This window comes from Phyllobates terribilis, unplaced genomic scaffold (genome assembly GCF_046119375.1).
Source record: "Phyllobates terribilis strain yellow unplaced genomic scaffold, ASM4611937v1 Scaffold_4__5_contigs__length_816908805, whole genome shotgun sequence".
Taxonomy (NCBI): domain Eukaryota; kingdom Metazoa; phylum Chordata; class Amphibia; order Anura; family Dendrobatidae; genus Phyllobates; species Phyllobates terribilis.
In genome coordinates, this window is record NW_027362764.1 from 350,257,051 (window position 1) to 350,279,074 (window position 22,024).

Here is a 22,024-nt window from a genome sequence, read left to right on the forward strand (position 1 = left end):
ATGGAGCATTATATGGAGACAATTATTCTATATGGAGCAAGATGTGGGGTCCATTATTCTGGATAGAGCAATATAAAGGGTCTATTATTCTGTATGGAGCATTATATGGGGCCCATTATTCTGTGTGAAGCAATATATGGGGTCCATTATTCTGTATGGAGCAATATATGGGTCCATTATTCTATATGTAGCATTATTTGGCCCATTATTCTTTATGGAGCAACATACAGGGCCCATTATTCTGTATGGAGCAATATATGGGTCCATTATACTGTATAGAGCAACAAAAAGGGTCTATTATTCTGTATGGAGCATTATATGGGGACCATTATTCTATATGGAGCAATATATGGGGTCCATTATTCTGTATGGAGCAATACATGTTTCCATTAATCTGTATAGAGCAATATATGGGGTCCATTATTCTGTATGCAGAAATATATGGGGTCTATTATTCTGTATAGAGCATTATATGGGCTCCATTATTCTGTATGGAGCAGTATATGGGTCCATTATTCTGTATGGAGCATTGCTTGGAGTTCATAATTCTGTATGGAGCATAATATGGGTTCCATTATTCTGTACGGAGCATTATATGGGGTCCATTATTCTTCATGGAGCAATATATGGGTGTCATGAAAACAACACCCACTCTTGGGTCAGACCTTGCAGCTCTCTGGCGCCCCCTTATCCTGCTGGTCAAACACGGTATTGACAGAGGATAAGCACGGGTGCAGCTGCTCTAATTTGTGTCGACTATTGCGGCACGTGATGTGACAGGACGTATATATACCACCAGTTCCTTCCAGGAACGTATATATACCTCCAACCAGCCACCCTCAAACCACAATATCACATAAATACTGGTATACTGCCACCACCGATCGCTTAACAGGTGGATCGGGTACCTGGTAGGTAACGTGAATTAGCGAGTGAGGAACGTGTTTGCTCGACATAGGACAAGAAGAAAGAAACTGGCAAATAATTAATGATTTACTCCCAAAAAGTGGGCAGTGTTTACAAAATATATACAAGATATTATAAAGGAGACAATTTACATGTATGCATAAACAGTTATTAAAATAAAAGGGATAAGTAATAGCAAAACCTGCTTCACAAGGTGATGGTCTCAGATTCTGTGGGGGGGACGGCTCCCCGGAAATTAGACTTGATTCCTTCACGCAGCGTGTAGTGCATGCGTCTGCGTCCCTGGTTGGAATGGCTTGAAAAATGGCCGATCTGGTTTTTAGCAAGCAGCCAAAACTCTGGGGAACACCCCTTATTTACCTTACAAGGGGGCTCGGCTTTGCGAGCCCACCCAGCTGCAGAAGACCTAAAAAATCCTTCAGATTCCATATCTTGGTGTGGGGGGGTCCCACATCCAAGAGGGAGACATCAGCTTGACCGTCAGCAATATTCATGAAGATAGATTTTAAATATGAAACCTCTATGACGCTCAGAAGCTCAGAATCCATTATCTCAGTTCCCGGTCATTCCTCAGTTATGCAAGTTATACTATTGTAATGGGAAAAAGGTGAGCATTCAAAAAACGTGGTTCCGATGTTTCTGTCAGACCTGTGCGTGATTAAAATTGGCATAAAACGTTTGTACAATTGAACAATGGGATTTTTTGGAGGGATTTTCCGGTTTGTACCAGCGCTTGCCCTGGACTGAGGTTTTATGGCGGGTCATAAAAATTCCTGGTTTGGGGAAAAGCAAAAGTGAGTTCTATGTCTTCACTTACAAACAGATAGGGGGTAGTTTTTTTTTTTCTTTTTTAAAACATCTCTCATTTTTTAAAACTCGGGCAAAAATACCTTTTGCCTGACACCTCCCCCTTTTTGACTGCGCTATGGAGGTAGGACCTTCTGGTACTCCTCCAAGCGTATGTCTGGAGGCTCCCCTCGCCGGGACAACCCATCGGCATTGCCATGCTCGCTGCCCCTGCGGTGTTGAACGGTAAAGTCGTACTGCTGGAGGGTGAGGCTCCAGCGTAACAACCTTCCGTTGGCACCTGACATGGTGTGCAGCCAACTCAGGGGGTTGTGGTCAGTCACGACAGTGAAGGGGCGCCCGTACAAGTAAGGCTGTAAGCGGTTGAGGGCCCATACAATGGCCAGGCACTCCTTCTCTATGGTGGAATAGGCCACTTCCCTCGGCAGCAGTTTCCGGCTTAGGTACTACACGGGATGTTCTTGGTTCCCCGAGTGGACCTGGCTGAGTACAGCACCGAGGCCAAACTCACTGGCGTCGGTCTGTACTAAGAGTGGCCGTGTGCCGTCGACCGCCTTTAGTACAGGAGAGCTGCTCAGGGCAGTCTTCAAAGCCCTAAAGGCCACCTCGCATTCATCCGTCCATTTGACGGAATGGGGTAGGCTCTTCCTGGTGAGGTCTGTCAAGGGCTTCGCAAGGCTACTATAGTCCTGCACAAAGCGTCTATAGTACCCTGCGGTGCCCAAGAAGGACTGCACCTGCTTCTTGGTCCTGGGGGTGGGCCAGGACACGATAGCGTCCACCTTCCCAGGCTCTGGCTTCAGAGTACCCCCACCTACCCGGTGCCCCAGGTAGTGGACCTTGTTCATGCCCATCTGGCACTTTCCCGGCTTGATGGTCAAGCCCGCCTGGTGAATCCGCCCGAGCACCTGCTGCAGATGCTCGAGGTGATCCTCCCAGGTGGGACTGAAGATGGCAATGTCATCCAGGTACGCCACTGCGTACCTCTCCAGTCCCTGGAGCAGGTGGTTGACCATACGCTGGAACGTGGCAGGGGCATTTTTCATGCCGAAGGGCATGACCGTGGATTCATACAATCCGAAGGGTGTGATAAAGGCGGACTTCTCCTGGGCCCCGGGGCTCAAGGGAATCTGCCAATATCCCCGACTCAAATCCATAATGGAGAGATAGCTCGCGGTGGCTAACTGCTCCAGCAGCTCCTCAATGCGTGGCATTGGTTGTGCGTCAGAGGCGGTGATAGCGTTGAGCCCCCTGTAGTCCACACAGAACCGGGTGGTCCGGTCCTTCTTAGGCACCAGGACTACAGGTGAGGCCCACGCGCTCTTGGACCGCTTAATCACCCCCAACTGCAGCATCTCCTCGACCTCCTGGCGCATGACATGCTGCACCTCGTCGGAGATTCGATAGGCTGTCCGCCGGAGTGGGGCATGATTCCCGGTGTCCACTTCATGGACCGCCACTTCAGTCCTGCCAGGCAGGTTGGTGAACACTGCTTGGAAGGGTTTCAGCACTGCTTGCATCTGAGACCTCTGGTCTGCGGATAGCAAGTCGCTTAGCTCTACATCCTCTAGGGACCCGCTGGCCTTCGCTTGGGCGAGCATGTCCAAGAGGGGGTCATCCTCCCCATCCTCGGGCAGGTTGCAGACCGGTAGGACGCAGGTTCCACGTTCTTGATGAGCCTTCATCATATTAACGTGAAACGCCTTCCGCCTACCCCGCTCGTGGTCCAGTGTGATCACGTAGGTGACCGGGTTGAGCTGTTGGTGAATGACGTACGGGCCTTCCCAGGCCACCTGAAGCTTGTCCTTTGGTACGGGAACCAGCACCCACACCTTCTGACCCACCTGGTAGGTCCGTTCTCGGGCGTTCTGGTCGTACCAATGCTTCTGGTCAGCCTGGGCTTGCGCCATGTTGTCATGCACCAACTGCGTCAAGGTCTGCATCTTGTCACGGAAGCGCATGACATACTCCACGATGGACACCCCTGGGGAGCTCGGCTCTTCTTCCCAGAATTCCCTTATCAACCCAAGGGGTCCTCGGACACGCCTGCCATACAGGAGCTCAAAGGGGGAGAACCCCGTTGAGGCCTGTGGAACCTCTCTGTAAGCAAATAGCAGGTGTGGGAGGTAACGCTCCCAGTCGCGACCCTGGGTCTCAACCAGCATTTTTAACATCTGTTTGAGGGTACCGTTGAATCGCTCACACAAACCATTGGTCTGTGGGTGATACGCACTCGATACCAAATGCTGCACCTGCATTTTCTTACATAGGGCCTCCATTAAGCGTGACATGAACTGAGTCCCCTGGTTGGTAAGCATCTCCCTGGGAAATCCTACTCGCGAAAAGATGGCCAAGAGGGCGTCCGCCACCTTATCCGCCCTAATTGAGGACAGGGCTACTGCCTCCGGATACCGGGTAGCATAGTCTACCACGGTAAGGATGAATCGTTTTCCAGAGCTGCTGGGCATGGCCAGTGGTCCCACAATGTCCACAGCAATCCTCTGGAAAGGCTCCTCTATCACTGGCAAAGAGATCAGGGGGGCTTTGGGGGCCGGCCCTGACTTTCCCACTCTTTGACATGTGGTACAGGAGCGACAGTAGTTCACCACATCTGTCCTCATTTTGGGCCAATAAAAGTGGTGAGACAGCCGGGCCTTGGTTTTGCTGACCCCCAAGTGTCCAGCGAGTGGAATTTCATGGGCGATCCGCAACAACTCGTCCCTGAATTGGTGGGGGACGACCAGCTGTCTTCCCCTCAGCCACTCCTGTTGGGGTGTACAGGGAACTGTCTCCCGGTACAACCTCCCTTGGTCCCAGAATACCCTCTCCTTATCAAACTTGGAGATGGGTTTCTCAGCGAGGCTCCTTAACGTCTCCAGGCTAGCATCTGAGTGCAGAGCTGCCTGAAACTCCTGGCTGGAGGAAGCCAGAAGTGAGGTTAAGGCCACGTCCTCACTTGGACCCTCTGGGACCGGCTCTGGGTCCATACCTGATCCTGTTATTCCTCTGTCCGAGGAGGGTCCAGAAGGCAGGGCGTTACTTGCGTTCTGGGCACTCTGACTGCAGGTAACAGTGGCTATATAGGCCGTCTCCCCGGGGAATAACACTGTCCCATCAGCCTGTGCGGCTATGAGTACTACTTCTCCATCATCCTCCATTACCTCAGGCACAGTGCTATGGGGCAGCGACTATCAGCCAGGTCACCTTCCGTTGTGACACTGGTCACTGGCCCAGCACCACCTGCGCCATGGTCCTCGTGCCTCTCCCCATTACCCTTGGCACTGACCTTTGCTCCTGCTAGGGGATCCTCAGCAACATCACCCCGCAGAGTGACATGGCTGAGTTCTCCTGCACCTTCCAATACAACAACATCATCATCATCGTCATCATCATCATCATCATCATGTAAAGCATTGACATTCACATTATCAGCATTAACCTTAAAAACCATATCAGATCGAGGAGGGGTGTTAGGAACATAATAAGCAAGCATCCTCCCCAAATCAGTTCCCAACAAAACATTTGCAGGTAGGTTTTTGGATACTCCCACTTCCTTCACCCCACTCCCCGCACCCCAATCAATAAAAACCCGGGCCATGGGCAAGGTGCATCGGACGCCCCCAATCCCGGTGACAGTCAGGGTCTTTCCTGGAATAAGCGCTTCAGGGGACACCAGTTCGGGTCGGATGAGGGTTCGTTCGGCCCCAGTGTCCTTGAGGCCTACAGTGACAGTGTCCCCCACCCTGACAGACTGAAAGTTTTCACAGGCCCTCTCAACCGGCCCACCCACCAAAAGAACTGAGGCATTAGGCCCTGGGGCCTTGGATGGGGGGTTCTTCCTCTGCTTCTCTGGGCAAGTGGCGCTGAGATGACCAGTCTGGTTGCAGAAATAACACCTGCGGGCATCAGAGGCAGGCAGGGCCTTGGTAACGGGAAAAAGGCCTCCAGAAGGTCGGCTGGCAGGGGCATGGATGGTGGTCGATGGCTTACCCCCTTTCCAGCTAGTGACGACCGGCTTCCGCACCTCTGGTCTCCGGTTGGCCTCGTAGGTGTCTGCGATCTGCGCCGCTTTATTGGCATCTGGTGGCTCTCGATCCATCACGAACTGCCGTACCTCAGTCGGACATAGATGCAGGAACTGGTCTTTCACCATCAGATCCTTTAGCTGCTCAAAGGTGTTCGCTGACAGTCCTTGGATCCACTGCTCAAAGTTGGTCCGGAGCCCATGCACCACATCGCTGTAACTGTCGTGCGGTCCACGCTGGAGGCTCCGGAACTTTTTACGGTACACCTCAGGGGTCAGTTGGAACCTCTGGATTAGGGCCTGCTTAATGGCATCATAGTTCCCATCGAGGCTCGGGGGAAGAGCCACAAACACATCCAGAGCTTTGCCTCGCAGCCCTGCAGTTAAATATCGCGCCCACTGTTCCTCAGACAGCTGTTACTGTCTGCAAGTTTTTTCAAAACCCCTCAGAAAGGTGTCGAGGTCGCCGTCCTTTTCCATCACAGGAAAATGCTCTGGACGGGGCTTAAACAGGGTCGTATTGTTGGTCTCACCGTTCCGTAAGGTGGATGCTGGGATCCCGAGTTGGGCCATCTGCAGTTCATGGGCCCTCTGAGCTTGGGCCTCCGCTCGCCGCTCGGCAGCCTCTCGCTGGGCTCTCTCGGCCTCTCGCTGGGCTCTCTCGGCTCGCTCGGCTCTCTCGGCCTCCTGGTACTGTTGAATTACTTTCAGCCGTCCTTCATGATCCTCTGCAGGAAGTTGCTGTAGAGTCATCTGCAGATAGGGGTCCACGCTGCCCTGGTCGCTGACGCGGCGTGCGTCTACAGGTGGGACCCTTGCAGCAGTACTGTCCATATCTCGGCTGACCTCTGGCCCTGCTGAGGTCTGGAGAAGGGCTTGCTCAGTCTCCAGTTGTGCCAGTGCAGCAGCCATTTGTTCTCTGCTTTTGCCGTGGGGGTCAATGCCTCTAGTTATACATATTCCAATCAGAGTGTCCTTTTTCTGCTGGCGGTACCAGGACTCCCCAACTACGACCATGATCACCAAAATAAGAATAGAAAAGAAAAACCGAAGAAGGGTAGGGGTAACTGCTACACATACAGTATTGTCTCAGATCTAATAAACACTGAGTTCGATCTTCAAAACTTTTGTGCAAGTTTTTAGTGAGAGGAATGATTGCTCAAACCAGATCACTAATGTCCTATGATCCCACCGCTGCCACCAATTTGTCATGAAAACAACACCCACTCTTGGGTCAGACCTTGCAGTTCTCTGGCGCCCCCTTATCCTGCTGGTCAAACACGGTATTGACAGAGGATAAGCACGGGTGCAGCTGCTCTAATTTATGTCGACTATTGCGGCACGTGATGTGACAGGACGTATATATACCACCAGTTCCTTCCAGGAACGTATATATACCTCCGACCAGCCACCCTCAAACCACAATATCACATAAATACTGGTATACTGCCACCACCGATCGCTTAACAGGTGGATCGGGTACCTGGTAGGTAACGTGAATTAGCGAGTGAGGAACGTGTTTGCTCGACATAGGACAAGAAGAAAGAAACTGGTAAATAATTAATGATTTACTCCCAAAAGGTGGGCAGTGTTTACAAAATATATACAAGATATTATAAAGGAGACAATTTACATGTATGCATAAACAGTTATTAAAATAAAAGGGATAAGTAATAGCAAAACCTGCTTCACAAGGTGATGGTCTCAGATTCTGTGGGGGGGACGGCTCCCCGGAAATTAGACTTGATTCCTTCACGCAGCGTGTAGTGCATGCGTCTGCGTCCCTGGTTGGAATGGCTTGAAAAATGGCCGATCTGGTTTTTAGCAAGCAGCCAAAACTCTGGGGAACACCCCTTATTTACCTTACAAGGGGGCTCGGCTTTGCGAGCCCACCCAGCTGCAGAAGACCTAAAAAATCCTTCAGATTCCATATCTTGGTGTGGGGGGGTCCCACATCCAAGAGGGAGACATCATCTTGACCGTCAGCAATATTCATGAAGATAGATATTAAATATGAAACCTCTATGACGCTCAGAAGCTCAGAATCCATTATCTCAGTTCCCGGTCATTCCTCAGTTATGCAAGTTATACTATTGTAATGGGAAAAAGGTGAGCATTCAAAAAATGTGGTTCTGATGTTTCTGTCAGACCTGTGCGTGATTAAAATTGGCATAAAACGTTTGTACAATTGAACAATGGGATTTTTTGGAGGGATTTTCCGGTTTGTACCAGCGCTTGCCCTGGACTGAGGTTTTATGGCGGGTCATAAAAATTCCTGGTTTGGGGAAAAGCAAAAGTGAGTTCTATGTCTTCACTTACAAACAGATAGGGGGTGGTTTTTTTTTTTTTCTTTTTTAAAACATCTCTCATTTTTTAAAACTCGGGCAAAAATACCTTTTGCCTGACAATGGGGTCCATTATTCTGTATGAAACAATATATGGGGTCCATTATTCCGTAAGGAGAATTATATGGGATCCATTAATCTGCATGGAGAGATATATGGGATCCATTCTGTATGGAGCATTATATGAGGCCCATTATTCTGTATTGAGCAATATATGGGGTCCACTAATCAGAATGGAGCAATATATGGGGTCCATTATTCTGTATGGATCAATATATGGGGTCAATTATTCTGCATAGAGCATTATATGGTGTCCATTATTCTGTATGGAGCAATATATGGGGTCCATTATTCTGTATGGAGCAATATATGGGTCCATTATTCTGCATGAAGCATTACATGGGGCCCAATATTCTGTATGGAGCAATATATGGGGTTCATGATTCTGTATGGAGCAATATATGTGTCCATTATTCTGTGAGGAGCAATATACTGGGTCCATTATTCTGTATGGAGCAATATATGGGTACATTATTCTGTAAGGTGTATTATATGGGGACCATTATTCTCTATAGAGTATTTTATGAGGCCCGTTTTTTTGTATGCAGCTTTAAATGGGGCTCATTATTCTGTATGGAGCATTATATGGGGTCCATTATTCTGTATGGAGCATTATATGGGGTCCATTATTCTGTATGGAGCAAGATATGGGGTCCATTATTCTGTATAGAGCATTGTATGGGGTCTATTATTCTGTATGGAGCAATATATGGGGTCCATTATTCTGTATGGAGCAATATATGGGTCCTTTATTCTGTATGGACCAATATATGGGTCCATTATTCCGTATGGAGCATTATATGGGGACAATTAATCTGTATGGAGCAATATGTGTTGTCCATTATTCTGTATAGAGCAATATAAAGGGTCTATTATTCTGTATGGAGCATTATATGGGGCCCATTATTCTTTATGAAGCAATATATCGTGTCCATTATTCTGTATGGAGCAATATATGGGTCCATTATTCTGTATATTCATTATAAGGCCCATTATTCTTTATGGAGCAACATGCAGGGCCCATTATTCTGTAAGGAGCAATATATGGGTTCAGTATACTGTATAGAGCAATATACAGGGTCAATTATTCTGTATGGAGCATTATATGGGGTCCATTATTCAGTATGGAGCACTACATGGGGTCCATTATTCTGTATGGAGCAATACATGGGTCCATTAATCTGTATAGAGCAATATATGGGGTCCATTATTCTGTATGCAGCAATATATGGGGTCCATTATTCTGTATAGAGCATTTTATGGGGTCCGTTACTCTGTATGGAGCAGTATATGGGTCCATTATTCAATATGGAGCCATATATGGGGTCCATTATTCTGTATGGAGAAATATATTGGGTCCATTATTCTGTATGGAGCATTATATGGGGTTATTTATTCTGTATGGAGCAATATATGGGGTCCATTATTCTGTATGGAGCAATATATGGGTCCATTATTCCATATGGAGCATTATATGGGGACAATTATTCTGTATAGAGCAATATGTGGGGACCATTATTCTGCACAGAGCAATATAAAGGGTCTATTATTCTGTATGGAGCATTCTATGGGGCCCATTATTCTGTACGAAGCAATATATGGGGTCCATTATTCGGTAAGGAGAATTAGATGGGATCCATTCTTCTGTATGAAGCGATATATGGTATCCATTCTGTATAGAGCATTATATGAGGCTCATTATTCTGTATGGAGCAATATATAGGATCCACTATTCTGCATGGAGCAATATATGGGGTCCATTGTTCTGTATGGAGCAGTATATCGGACCAATTATTCTGTTTGGAGCAATATATGGGGTGCATTACTCTGTATGGAGCAATATATGGGACCCATTATTCTGTATGGAGCAATATATTGGGTCCATTTTTCTGTATGGAGCTATATATGGGGTCCATTATTGTGTATGGAGCTATATATGGGTCTATTATTCTTTATTGAGCATCATTCTCTATGGAGCAATATATGGGGTCCATTATTCTGTACAAAGCATTATATTGGGTCCATTATTCTGTATGGAGCAAAATATGGGGTCCATTATTCTGCATGGAGCAATATATGGGGTACATTATTCTTTATCGAGCATTATATAGGGCCCATTATTCTGTATGGAGCAATATATGGGGTCCATTATTCTGTATGGAGCAATATATGGGGTCCATTATTCTGTATGGAGCAATATATGGGTACAATATTCTGTATGGAGCATTATAAGGCCCATTATTCTGTATGAAGCAACATATAGGGTCCATTATTCTGTATGGAGCAATATACGGGACCCATTATTCTGTATGGAGCAACATATGGGGTCCATTATTCTGTATGGAGCAATATATGGAGTCCATTATTCTGTATGGAGCAATATATGGGACCCATTATTCTGTGTGGAGCAATATATGGGGTCCATTATTCTGTATGGAGCAATATATGGGACCCATAATTCTGTATGGAGCAATATATGTGTCCATTATTCTGTATGGAGCATTATATGGGGCCCATTATTCTGTATAGAGCATTATGTGGGGTCCATTATTCTGAATGGAGCAAAATATATGGTCCATTATTCTGTATGGAGCAATATATGGGTCCATTATTCTGTATGGAGCAATATATGGGGCCCATTATTCTGTATGGAGCAATATATTTGTCCATTTTCTGTATGGAGCAATATATGGGGTCCATAATTCTGTATGGAGTAATATATCAGTCCATTATTCTGTATGCAGCATTATGAGACCCATTATTCTGTATGGAGCAATATATGGGGTCCATTATTCTGTTTGGAGGAATATTTGGGTCTACTATGCTGTATAGAGCAATATATGGAGTCCATTATTCTGTATGGAGCTTTATATGGGGTCATTTATTCTGTATGGAGCAACATATGGGGTCTATTATTCTGTATGGAGCAATACATGGGTCCATTACTCTACATGGAGAAATATATGGGGTCCATTATTCTGTATGGAGCAATATATGGGGTCCATTATTCTGTATAGAGCATTATATGGGGTCCAATATTCTGTATGGAGCAATATATGGCTCCATTATTCTGTATGGAGCATTATATGGGGCCCATTATTTTGTATAGAGCAATATATGGAGTCCATTATTCTGTATGGAGCTTTATATGGGGTCATTTATTCTGTATGGAGCAATAAATGGGGTCCATTATTCTGTATGGAGCAATATATGGGGTCCATTAGTCGGTATGGAGCAATATATGGGTCCATTTTTCTTTATGGAGAATTATATGGGGCCCATTAATCTGCATGGAGCAATATATGGGGTCCATTATTCTGTATAGAGCAATACATAGGGTCTATTATTCTGTTTGGAGCATTATATGGGGCCCATTATTCTGTATGAAGCAATATATGGGGTCCACTATTCTGCAGGGAGCAATATACGGGACCCATTATTCTGTATGGAGCAATATATGGGGTCCATTATTCAGTATGGAGCAATATATGGGGTCCATTATTCTGTATGGAGCAATATATGGGTCTATTATTCTGTATGGAACATTATATGGGGTCCATTATTCTGTATGAAGAAATTTATGGGATCCATTCTGTATGGAGCATTATATGAGGCCCATTATTCTGTTTGGAGCAATATATGGGGTCCACTATTCTGCATGGAGCAATATATGGGGTCCAATATTCTGTATGGAGCAATATATGAGGTCCATTATTCTATATAAAGCATTATATGGGGTCCATTATTCTGTATGGAGCAATATATAGGGTCTATTATTCTGTATTGACAAATATATGGGACCCATTTTTCTGTATGGAGCAATATATGGGGTCTATTATTCTGTATGAAGCAATATATGGGGTCCAATATTCTGGATAGATCATTATATGGGGTACATTATTCTGCATGGAGCAATATATGGGGTCCATTATTCTGAATAGAGCAATACATAGGGTCTATTATTCTGTTTGGAGCATTATATGGGGCCCATTATTCTGTATGAAGCAATATATGGGGTCCATTATTCTGTATGGAGCAATATACGGGACCCATTATTCTGTATGGAGCAATATATATGGGTCCATTATTCAGTATGGAGCAATATATGGGGTCCATTATTCTGTATGGAGCAATATATGGGTCTATTATTCTGTATGGAACATTATATGGGGTCCATTGTTCTGTATGAAGAGATATATGGGATCCATTCTGTATGGAGCATTATATGAGGCCCATTATTCTGTTTGGAGCAATATATGGGGTCCACTATTCTGCATGGAGCAATATATGGGGTCCATTATTCTGTATGGAGCAATAAAGGAGGTCCATTATTCTGTATAAAGCATTATATGGGGTCCATTATTCTGTATGGAGCAATATATAGGGTCTATTATTCTGTATGGACCAATATATGGGACCCATTTTTCTGTTTGGAGCAATATATGGGGTCTATTATTCTGTATGGAGAAATATATGGGGTCCATTATTCTGTATGAAGCAATATATGGGGTCCAATATTGTGTATGGAGAAATATATGGGGTCCATTAATCGGGATAAAGCATTATATGGGGTACATTATTCTGTATGAAGCAATATATGGGTCCATTATTCTGCATCGATCATTATATGGGGCCCAATATTCTGTATGGAGCAATATATGGGGTCCATTATTCTTTATGGAGCAATATATGGGTCCCATATTCTGTATGGAGCAATATATTGGGTCCATTAAGCTGTATGGAGCAATATATGGGTCCATTATTTTGTATGGTGTATTATATGGGGTCCATTATTCTCTATGGAGCATTTTATGAGGCCCGGTTTTCTGTATGGAGCATTAAATGGGGCTCATTATTCTGTATGGAGCATTATATGGGGTCCATTATTCTGTATGGAGCATTATATGGGGTCCATTATTCTGTATGGATCAAGATATGGGGTCCATTATTCTGTATAGAGCATTATATGGGGTGAATTATTCTGTATGGAGCCATATATGGGGTCCATTATTCTGTGTGGAGCAATGTATGGGTCCTTTATTCTGTATGGAGCAATATATGGGTCCATTATTCCGTATGGAGCATTATATGGGAGCAATTATTCTGTATGGAGCAATATGTGGGGTCCATTATTCTGCATAGAGCAATATAAAGGGTCTATTATTCTGCATGGAGCATTATATGGGGCCCATTATTCTGTATGAAGCAATATATGGGGTCCAATATTCTGTATGGAGCAATATATGGGTCCATTAGTCTACATGTAGCATTATGTGGCCCATTATTCTTTATCGAGCAACATACAGGGCCCATTATTCTGTATGGAGCAATATATGGGGTCGCTTATTCTGTATGGAGCAATACATGTTTCCATTAATCTGTATAGAGCAATATATGGGTCCATTATTCTGTATGCAGAAATATATGGGGTCCATTATTCTTTATAGAGCATTATATGGTGTCCAATATTCGGTATGGAGCAATATATGGGTCCATTATTCTGTATGGAGCATTATATGGGGCCCATTATTCTGTATAGAGCAATATATGGAGTCCATTATTCTGTATGGAGCTTTATATGGGGTCATTTATTCTGTATGGAGCAATATATGGGGTCTATTATTCTGTATGGAGCAATACATGGGTCCATTACTCTACATGGAGAAATATATGGGGTCCATTATTCTGTATGGAGCATTATATGGGGCCCATTATTCTGTATAGAGCAATATATGGAGTCCATTATTCTGTATGGAGCTTTATATGGGGTCATTTATTCTGTATGGAGCAATAAATGGGGTCCATTATTCTGTATGGAGCAATATATGGGGTCCATTAGTCTGTATGGAGCAATATATGGGTCCATTATTCTTTATGGAGAATTATATGGGGCCCATTAATCTGCATGGAGCAATATATGGGGTCTATTATTCTGTATAGAGCAATACATAGGGTCTATTATTCTGTTTGGACCATTATATGGGGCCCATTATTCTGTATGAAGCAATATATGGGGTCCACTATTCTGCATGGAGGAATATACGGGACCCATTATTCTGTATGGAGCAATATATGGGGTCCATTATTCAGTATAAAGCATTTTATGGGGTCCATTATTCTGTATGGAGCAATATATACGGGTCCATTATTCAGTATGGAGCAATATATGGGGTCCATTATTCTGTATGGAGCAATATATGGGTCTATTATTCTGTATGGAACATTATATGGGGTCCATTGTTCTGTATGAAGAGATATATGGGATCCATTCTGTATGGAGCATTATATGAGGCCCATTTTTCTGTTTGGAGCAATATATGGGGTCCACTATTCTGCATGGAGCAATATATGGGGTCCATTATTCTGTATGGAGCAATAAAGGAGGTCCATTATTCTGTATAAAGCATTATATGGGGTCCATTATTCTGTATGAAGCAATATATGGGGTCCAATATTGTGTATGGAGAAATATATGGGGTCCATTAATCTGGATAGAGCATTATATGGGGTACATTATTCTGTATGAAGCAATATATGGGTCCATTATTCTGCATCGAGCATTATATGGGGCCCAATATTCTGTATGGAGCAATATATGGGGTCCATTATTCTTTATGGAGCAATATATGGGTCCCGTATTCTGTATGGATCAATATATTGGGTCCATTAAGCTGTATGGAGCAATATATGGGTCCATTATTTTGTATGGTGTATTATATGGGGTCCACTATTCTCTATGGAGCATTTTATGAGGCCCGGTTTTCTGTATGGAGCATTAAATGGGGCTCATTATTCTGTATGGAGCATTATGTGGGGTCCATTATTCTGTATGGAGCATTATATGGGGTCCATTACTCTGTATGGATCAAGATATGGGGTCCATTATTCTATATAGAGCATTATATGGGGTCTATTATTCTGTATGGAGCCATATATGGGGTCCATTATTCTGTATAGAGCAATGCATGGGTCCTTTATTCTGTATGGAGCAATATATGGGTCCATTATTCCGTATGGAGCATTATATGGGAACAATTATTCTGTATGGAGCAATATGTGGGGTCCATTATTCTGCATAGAGCAATATAAAGCGTCTATTATTCTGTATGGAGTATTATATGTGGCCCATTATTCTGTATGGAGCAATATATGGGGTCGCTTATTCTGTATGGAGCAATACATGTTTCCATTAATCTGTATAGAGCAATATATGGGGTCCATTATTCTGTATGCAGAAATATATGGGGTCCATTATTCTTTATACAGCATTATATGGGGTCCAATATTCGGTATGGAGCAATATATGGGTCCATTATTCTGTATGGAGCATTATATGGGGCCCATTATTCTGTATAGAGCAATATATGGAGTCCATTATTCTGTATGGAGCTTTATATGTGGTCATTTATTATGTATGGAGCAATATATGGGGTCCATTATTCTGTATGGAGCAATATATGGGGTCCATTAGTCTGTATGGAGCAATATATAGGTCCATTATTCTTTATGGAGCATTATATGGGGCCCATTATTCTGTATGGAACAATATATGGGGTCCATTATTCTGTATAGAGCAATACATAGGGTCTATTATTCTGTATGGAGCATTATATGGGGCCCATTATTCTGTATGAAGCAATATATGGGGTCCACTATTCTGCATGGAGCAATATATGGGGTCCATTATTCTGTATGGAGCAATATATGGGGTCCTTTGTTCTGCATGGGGCAATATATGGGGTCCATTATTCTGTATGGAGCAATATATGGGTCTATTATTCTGTATGGAACATTATATGGGGTCCATTATTCTGTATGAAGAGATATATGGGATCCATTCTGTATGGAGCATTATATGAGGCCCATTATTCTGTTTGCAGCAATATATGGGGTCCACTATTCTGCATGGAGCAATATATGGGGTCCATTATTCTGTATGGAGTAATATATGGGGTCCATTATTCTGTATGGAGCAATATATGGGTCTATTATTCTGTATGGTACATTATATGGGGTCCATTATTCTGTATGGAGCAATATATGGGGTCCATTATTCTGTATAGAGCATTATATGGGGTCCATTATTCTGTATGGAGCAATATATGGGGTCTATTATTCTGTATAGAGCAATATATGGGGTCCATAATTCTGTATAGAGCAATATACGGGGTCAATTATTCTGTATGGAGCATTATATGAGATCCATTATTCTGTATGAAGCGATATATGTGATCCATTCTGTAAGGAGCATTATATGAGGCCCATTATTCTGTTTGGAGCAATATATAGGGTCCACTATTCTGTATGGAGCAATATATGGGGTCCATTTTTCTGTATGGAGCAATATATGGGACCCTTTTTTCTGTATGGAGCAATATATGGGGTCCATTATTCTGTATGGAGCAATATATGGGGTCCAATATTGTGTATGGAGAAAAATATGGGGTCCATTATTCTGGATAGAGCATTATATGGGTTACATTATTCTTTATGAAGCAATATATGGGTCCATTATTCTCCATCGAGCATTATATGGGGCTCAATATTCTGTATGGAGCAATATATGGGGTCCCTTATTCTGTATAGAGCAATATATGGGCCCATTATTCTCTATGGAGCATTTTATGAGGCCCGTTATTCTGTATGGAGCATTAAATGGGGCTCATTATTCTGTATGGAGCATTATATGGGGTCCATTATTCTGTATGGAGCATTATATGGGGTCCATTATTCTTTATGGAGCAAGATATGTGGTCCATTATTCTGTATAGAGCATTATATGGGGTCTATTATTCTGTATGGAGCAATATATGGGGTCCATTATTCTGTATGGAGCATTATATGGGGACAATTATTCTGTATGGAGCAATATGTGGGGTCCATTATTTTGCATAGAGCAATATAAAGGGTCTATTATTCTGTATGGAGCATTATATGGGGCCCATTATTCTGTATAAAGCAATATATCGGGTCCAATATTCTGTATGGAGCAATATATGGGTCCATTATACTATATGTAGCATTATGAGGGCCATTATTCTTTATGGAGCAACATACAGGGCCCATTATTCTGTATGGAGCAATATATGGGTCCATTATACTGTATAGAGCAATATACAGGGTCTATTATTCTGTATGGAGCAGTATATGGGGTCCATTATTCTGTATGGAGCAATATATGGGGTCCATTATTCTGTATGTAGCAATACATGTTTCCATTAATCTGTATAGAGCAATATATGGGGTCCATTATTCTGTATGCAGCAATACATGGGGTCCATTATTCTGCATGGAGCAATATATTGGGTCCGTTATTCTGTATAGTGCATTATATGGGGTCCGTTATTCTGTATAGTGCATTATATGGGGTCCATTATTCTGTATGGAGCAATATATGGGTCCATTATTCTGTATGGAGCATTATATGGGACCCATTATTCTGTATAGAGCAATATATGGAGTCAATTATTCTGTATGGAGCATTATATGGGGTCATTTATTCTGTATGGAGCAATATATGGAGTCCATTATTCTGTATGGAGCAATATATGGGGTCCATTAGTCTGTACGGAGCAATATATAGGTCCATTAATCTTTATGGAGCATTATATGGGGTCCATTATTCTGTATGGAGCAATATATGGGGTCCATTATTCTGTATAGAGCAATACACAGGGTCTGTTGTTCTGTATGGAGCATTATATGGGGCCCATAATTCTGCATGAAACAATATATGGGGTCCACTATTCTGCATGCAGCAATATATGGGACCCATTATTCTGTATGGAGCAATATATGGGACCCATTATTCTGTATGGAGCAATATATGGGGTCCATTATTCTGTATGGAGCAATATATGAGTTTCTTATTCTGTATGGAACATTATATGGGGTCCATTTTTCTGTACGGAGCGACATATGGTTCCATTATTCTGTATGGAGTATTATATTTGGCCCATTATTCTGTATGGAGCATTACATGGGGCTCATTATTCTATATGGAGCATTATATGGGGTCCATTATTCTGCATGGAGCAGTATATGGGGTCCATTATTCTGAATGGAGCAATATATGGGGTCCATTATTCTGTACGGAGCAATATATGGGTCCATTTTTCTGTATGGAGCAATATATGGGGCCCATTATTCTGTATGGAGCAATATATGGGTCCATTATTCTGTATGGAGCAATATATGGGGTCCATTATTCTGTATGGAGTAATATATGGGTCCATTATTCTGTATGGAGCATTATGAGGCCCATTATTCTGTATGAAGCAACATTTAGGGTCCATTAGCCTGTATGGAGCAATATATGGGGTCCATTATTCTGTTCGGAGGAATATCTGGGGCCCATTATTCTGTATGGAGCAGTTTATAGGGTCCATTATACTGTATGGAGCAATATATGGGGTCCATTATTCTGTATCGAGCAATAAATGGGTCCATTATGCTGTATAAAGCAATAAAAAGGGATTATTATTTTGTATGGAGCATTATATGGGGTCCATTATTCTTTTTGGAGCAATATATGGGGACCATTATTCTGTATGGAGCAATACATGGGTCCATTACTCTGTATGGAGAAATAAATCGGGTCCATTATTCTGTATGGAGCAATATATGGGATCCATTATTCTTTATAGAGCATTATATGGGGTCCAATATTCTGTATAGAGCAATATATGGGTCCATTATTCTATATGGAGCATTATATGGGGCCCAATATTCTGTATAGAGCAATATATGGAGTCCATTATTCTGTTTGGAGCTTTATATGGGGTCATTTATTCTGTATGGAGCAATATATGGGGTCCATTATTCTGCATGGAGCAATATATGGGGTCCATTAGTCTGTATGGAGCAATATATGGGTCCATTATTCTTTATGGAGCATTATATGGGGCCCATTATTCTGTATGGAACAATATGGGGTCCATTATTCTGTATAGAGCAATACATAGGGTCTATTATTCTGTATGGAGCATTATATGGGGCCGATTATTCTGTATGAAGCAATATATGGGGTCCACTATTCTGCATGGAGCAATATATTGTGTCCATTATTCTGTATGGAGCAATATATGGGACCCATTATTTTGTATGGAGCAATATATGGGGTCCATTATTCTGTATGGAGCAATATATGGGTCTATTATGCTGTATGGTACATTATATGGGGTCCATTATTCTGTATGGAGCAATATATGGGGTTCATTATTCTGTATAGCGCATTATATGGGGTCCATTATTCTGTATGGAGCAATATATGGGGTCTATTATTCTGTATAGAGCAATATATGGGGTCCATAATTCTGTATAGAGCAATATACGGGGGCTATTATTCTGTATGGAGCAATATATGGGTCCATTATTCTTTATGGAGCATTATATGGGGCCCATTATTCTGCATGGAACAATATATGGGGTCCATTATTCTGTATAGAGCAATACATAGGGTCTATTATTCTGTATGGAGCATTATATGGGGCCCATTATTCTGTATGAAGCAATATATGGGGTCCACTATTCTGCATGGAGCAATATATGGGGTCCATTATTCTGTATGGAGCAATATATGGGACCCATTATTCTGTATGGAGCAATATATGGGGTCCATTATTCTGTATGGAGCAATATATGGGGTCCATTATTCTGTATGGAGCAATATATGAGTTTATTATTCTGTATGGAACATTATATGGGGTCCATTTTTCTGTATGGAGCAACATATGGTTCCATTATTCTGTATGGAGTATTATATTTGGCCCATTATTCTGTATGGAGCATTACATGGGGCTCATTATTCTGTATGGAGCTTTATATGGGGTCCATTATTCTGCATGGAGCAGTATATGGGGTCCATTATTCTGAATGGAGCAATATATGGGGTCCATTATTCTGTACGGAGCAATATATGGGTCCATTATTCTGTATGGAGCTATATATGGGGCCCATTATTCTGTATGGAGCAATATATGGGGTCCATTATTCTGTATGGAGCAATATATGGGTCCATTATTCTGTATGGAGCAATATATGGGGTCCATTATTCTGTATGGAGTAATATATGGGTCCATTATTCTGTATGGAGCTTTATGAGGCCCATTATTCTGTATGAAGCAACATTTAGAGTCCATTAGCCTGTATGGAGCAATATATGGGGTCCATTATTCTGTTCGGAGGAATATCTGGGGCCCATTATTCTGTATGTAGCAGTTTATAGGGTCCATTATACTGTATGGAGCAATATATTGGATCCATTATTCTGTATGGAGCAATAAATGGGTCCATTATGCTGTATAGAGCAATAAAAAGGGTTTATTATTCTGTATGGAGCATTATATGGGGTCCATTATTCTTTTTGGAGCAATATATGGGGATCATTATTCTGTATGGAGCAATACATGGGTCCATTACTCTGTATGGAGAAATATATGGGGTCCATTATTCTATATGGAGCAATATATGGAGTCCATTATTCTTTATAGAGCATATATGGGGTCCAATATTCTGTATAGAGCAATATATGAGTCCATTATTCTGTATGGAACATTATATGGGTCCCATTTATTCTGTATAGAGCAATATATGGAGTCCATTATTCTGTTTGGAGCTTTATATGGGGTCATTTATTCTGTATGGAGCAATATATGGGGTCCATTATTCTGTATGGAGCAATATATGGGGTCCATTAGTCTGTATGGAGCAATATATGGGTCCAATATTCCTTATGGAGCATTATATGGGGCCCATTTATTCTGTATAGAGCAATATATGGAGTCCATTATTCTGTTTGGAGCTTTATATGGGGTCATTTATTCTGTATGGAGCAATATATGGGGTCCATTATTCTGTATAGAGCAATACATAGGGTCCATTATTCTGTATGGAGCATTATATGGGGCCCATTATTCTATATGAAGCAATATATGGGGTCCACTATTCTGCATGGAACAATATGTGGGGTCCATTATTCTGTATGGAGCAATATATGGGAACCATTATTCTGTATGGAGCAATATATGGGGTCCATTATTCTGTATGGAGCAATATATGGGTCTATTATGCTGTATGGCACATTATATGGGGTCCATTATTCTGTATGGAGCAATATATGGGTCCATTATTCTATATGTAGCATTATGAGGGCCATTATTCTTTATGGAGCAACATACAGGACCCATTATTCTGTATGGAGCAATATATGTGTCCATTATAGTGTATAGAGCAATATACAGGGTCTATTATTCTGTATGGAGCATTATATGGGGTACATTATTCTGTATGGAGCAATATATGGGGTCCATTATTCTGTATGGAGTAATACATGTTTCCATTAATCTGTATAGAGCAATATATGGGGTCCTTATTCTGTATGCAGCATTATATGGGGTCCATTATTTTGTATAGACCATTATATGGGGTCCATTATTCCGTATGGAGCAGTATATGGGTCCATTATTCAGTATGGAGCAATATATGGGTTCCATTATTCTGTATGGAGCAATATATGGAGTCCATTATTCTGTATGGAGCATTATATGGAGTTATTTATTCTGCATGGAGAAATATATGTCGTCCATTATTCTGTATGGAGCAATATATGGGTCCATTATTCCGTATGGAGCATTATATGGGGTCCATTATTCTGTTTGGAGGAATATATTGGGTCCATTATTGTGAATGGAGAAATATATGGGTCCATTATTCTGTATGATGTATTGTATGGGGCCTATTATTCTCTATGGAGAATTTTATGAGGCCGGTTATTCTGTATGGAGCATTAAATGGGGCTCATTATTCTGTATGAAGCATTATATGGGGTCCATTATTCTGTATGGAGCATTATATGGGGTCC